This window comes from Phoca vitulina, unplaced genomic scaffold (assembly GCF_004348235.1).
Source record: "Phoca vitulina isolate PV1807 unplaced genomic scaffold, GSC_HSeal_1.0 scaffold51, whole genome shotgun sequence".
Taxonomy (NCBI): domain Eukaryota; kingdom Metazoa; phylum Chordata; class Mammalia; order Carnivora; family Phocidae; genus Phoca; species Phoca vitulina.
In genome coordinates, this window is record NW_022589754.1 from 5,303,761 (window position 1) to 5,308,069 (window position 4,309).

Here is a 4,309-nt window from a genome sequence, read left to right on the forward strand (position 1 = left end):
GTGTTAAATAGGTGATGGGGATTAAGGAATACACTTGTTGTCATGAGTACTAGATGTTATATGAATGTTTTAATCAGTATATAGTACACCTGAAACTAATATTACACTGTATATTAACTAACTGGAATTGAAATAAAGACGTAAAAAACATAAGCTATTATTTTCACTTTACAAAGGAAACAAAGACAGAAAAATGTTATATAATTGTTGAAGTTCATAATTCTAGTAAATGGTTAAACTAGGATTTGAACCAGGCAATTGGATTTAGAACCCATGCTCTTAATCAGTACGCTGTATTTCCTTTATCTGTACTAACGGGATGCAATTTGCAGAACAATATATACAATATGATTCCATCATGTATTGAGTGTGTACTATGTGTCAGACAATTTTCTAATACTTCACATACACTAATTTAACCAACATAGCATCTCTATAAAACAGATATTGTAATTTCTATTTCACCTATGATAAAACAGAGGCACAGAGAAGTTAGGTATGATGTTCTATATTACACAGTTGTAAGTAGTATAGTCTGAGTTTGAACCCAGGCAGTCTTGCTTCAAAGCATGTTTACTTGTGCTCACTTCAACAACACATACACTAAAATTGGAACAATACAGAGAAGATTACCATGGCCCCTGTGCAAGGATGACATGCAAATTCATGAAGCATTCCATATTTTTTTTAAAAGCAGCCTTTGTACTTAACTTCCTATTATAAGTGACTTCTTCTCTTATAACTGACTTAATAAATGTCATCATGTTTGTGAAAAAATGATACAGATCAAAATGTTAATAGCAGTTTCCTCTGGGAGGAAGCTTGCAGAGAGAAGGTGAAGATGTAATTTTACTTTTTACTCTCTATAATTGTATATGGTCTGACTTCTACAATGTTCATGAATTCATGTATTATTTGCATGATCAAAAAATAAATAAGTCATGCATATTGTTAGAGCTTGGAGTTGAGGCCACTAGCTGGCTGATGAACTCAAAAGTGTACATAGTATGCTACATGAGGGGCAAGTCTTTCACTAACACAAGGGTCTCTGGCCCAATGAATGGAGTTTGATAGTAATTCTTGCTGCAAGTAAAAAGATAAAAATAAAATTAAATAAATAAAAAAATAAGTCACACACATAAAAGGACAAGAAAAAATTTACTACCTTCTTTAGAATATATTTTTTTCCAAACTTTTAAGTGTCTGGTCCATTCTTTAGAATAATTTTGAACTCAGATACAAACTGCCAAAGTAGACTTGGAAGCATAAACAAAAATCTACATAGTTGATACTTTCAGCTATGATTATCAATAGAATTCTTGTTTTACAAATAATTACTTCAAAATAATTATCACAAATATCCCATATAATAGGTTAATTCAAATTTTGTGTGCCATACTAACCAATTTCTTTTAGGTTGCCAAAGACATCCTCTTGTAACAGTGCATTAATTTAGCTTGGCACCCAAAGTAACAGCTCACAGCAAATCGAGAAAATAAGTCACAATCTCACACCAGAAAGATAATGAAAATAACTGTAAAAAGTAGGTTTTCTACCACTGCTACAACAAACGAATATTAAAAGAAAATGGAGATTGCAAATTGTTCCTAACCTAGACTCCTTCATTGGTTATGTCCCATCTCCTTTGCCTCTCTCACTCCTATATCCAAACTCTAGCAGTCTCCTGTCCTAAATATCTTTGCCTTTCACTACTGTCATTTTCATTTTTGTATTGCTGCAGCTGCTCCCAATCTTGCCCCTTTCAAATCCACTTGACATGTTAGATTGATCCACCTTTCATACCAATAGCTAAATCCTTCAGTGGTATCTAATCATCCATGGGTTAATAATAAAAGATATAATTTGTTGAGTATCTCAGAAGTGAAAGATGCTCTTAGGCAACATCTGCACTCATTTAATCTTCACAGTAAATCTCCAAGTTATGATTTCTTTTTTATAAAACAAGAAACAGCCTTGAAAAGACTAAAAGTCAAAATCTGACATGAAACCTGAAGGTTTATGTGTTTTTTTACTGTTTATTTCCTCAGTTTCTATTCCTCCAACTTGCTCCCAAAGCTCCAATTACTACATTGCTTCATGACTGTTCCTTCTACCTAAAACTTCTCCATTCTTATAATTTCCTGGCATACTACACATCTTTCAGATTTCTGATTAGCTCTCACTTCTTCAGGGATACCTGCCTTGACCCATCTAGCCTGGTTTGGATTTCTCTACATTGCATTTACCTCACTTTATCAGATATCACTCTGTGAGTAACTTGAAGGTAAATGCTTTATCTTATTCATATTGATGTGCTTGTTCCTAAACATCATGCAAGCTCTCTGATACTTATCATCAATAATAATTATCATTTTCTGAACTACTGACAGATCATGTGCCAAATACTGTTACATACTCAATTCATTTAATCCTCACCATGATGTTGTCAGAAAGGCATCACCATTCACATTCTAATGATTGAGAAAATGGCATTCAGAAGGAAGTAACTTGCTAAAGATCCACAATTATTAAGTTGTGGAGCCATGGGATCCAAATTTGCCTAGCACAAAAGCTGGTGCTGAGGTTCTTTAGTCCTTCACTGTCAATTTACACTGCTCATTTTTGACAAATCCAAAAAATCCTGTAAATATAATTGCTATCTTCAACTACTTGAAAATAAAGGCTAGAATAATGAGCTACGAATGTATTGAAGAGGAAATGGACATTAAAGCATGAGGTCATCTTTTTACACGGGGTGGAGGGAAGAAGTGCTAGGAGAGTTAGCCTCTATTGCACCCACTATCACATAAATCAAAATGTCAGCTCCCAGACAGAAAGCATGTTGTCCTCAAAAACGGAGGGGCACCAGAGAGAGAAAGGAGGCACTTCCCCGGGCTAAGAAAAAACGCATCAAAGTTGCTTTGGTGGTCCCCTCCCCTCCCAGTAAGCACTGGCACCATTCACTCTGTCCTTACAAACTTAGGCAATACAAGTTTTATTTTATCTGTTTCTTTACTCATCACGTTGTATTTTGGTCATTTTGTTCCCCAGCGTCTCAGCCTCATTCGCAGCTGCTGTTGCCAGACACAAAAGCTCATGCTTACCACCATTCCCAAGCAGGGAGATGGGAGAAGCAGTAGGAATGTGGAGTCCATTGGTTCTTCCATCCAGTCCTCCCCTGCACCTTGCAGATGAGGAGAGAAAAGGCCTTAACAGTTTAACACCCCAGAGTTCTTCCCCTCCCCCCAGGCCGGCAGTCACCAGGCAGCGGCTTCCTGCGCCACAAGGGCACGAGTTTCCCAGCCAATCCAGAGTGCTCAGGCCGATGGCCCTTAGCAACAGTCTTGGAAAGGGGCAGGGCCAGGCTTTGGGACTTTGCATAGCTCAGCCTGAAGCAGTAGCGAAGTGACTGATTCTGGGTTACTTCTCCAAAGTAACCTTGTAGTGGAAATAATGAGCTCCATTAAAGTCTATTATACCAGCGTGTCAGGGTCCAGGGAGGTGAGTGGAAAGAAAAGGGCCTTAGAGGGCAAAAAAGACTAGAGTGAAGACACTCTAGTTGGGGACTTCAGGATTGTGCTAAGACGTTACCATCCCCATTTTGCCTTTTCATTCTTCAGCACCCTCCTCTCTAGGTTTTCAGGGATGGGAGGTACAGGGGAGAACAGAAAATGTGGTTATTGTCCTCACCCAGGTTGTGCTAGAAGAACTAACCGGTTTTGTTGGTCTGGGAGGTGCTCTAAGAACTAACCGGTTCTGTTGGTCTGGGAGGTTTCTGAGTCCTGAGCTCAGCCAACTTAAGTATTTCTAATACATTTGCAGATGTTTCAAATGGAAGAGATAAAAAACCCTGTTCTTTAGGATGTTTAGGATGGGAGATGGAAGAGATAAAGAACACTGTTTAGGATAGGAGAGGGAAAATGTCAGTGAGTAAATGGCCCAAATCCTCAGAGAAGACTGGTAGCCCCCAAAAAACAAACTGGTAATTTCTAAGAAGAACATGTATTTGCATAGATCAGACATGTCTCAGATTACAGTTTAGATAAATTATTTTGACCACGTTGTAGGAAATATTGTACAACAGTGGTTTCCAACAGCAATATATTGTGAGCCATATATGTAATCTTAAGTTTTCTAGTAGTGACTTAAAAAAAAAGACGAGATTAATTTTAATATACTTTATTTAACACAAAATATACAAAATTTTATCATTGCAACATATAATCAATATCTAAAAAGAGATGTTATATATATTATTTTCTTATTAAGTCCTCAAAGTCCAGTATGTATATTGTACTTACAGAGAATC

At 37.0% G+C, this 4,309-nt stretch overlaps 2 non-coding genes across 2 annotated transcripts; both read left to right on the forward strand.

Annotated features, from left to right (window-relative positions):
• Window positions 1-579: 579 nt before the first annotated feature.
• On the forward strand, window positions 580-686 carry LOC116621910. The gene has a single exon (XR_004297487.1). It is a non-coding gene; the product is annotated as a U6 spliceosomal RNA (small nuclear RNA).
• Window positions 687-940: 254 nt separating this feature from the next.
• Window positions 941-1,091, forward strand: LOC116621913. Its single transcript, XR_004297490.1, has one exon. It is a non-coding gene; the product is annotated as a small nucleolar RNA SNORA62/SNORA6 family (small nucleolar RNA).
• Window positions 1,092-4,309: the final 3,218 nt, after the last annotated feature.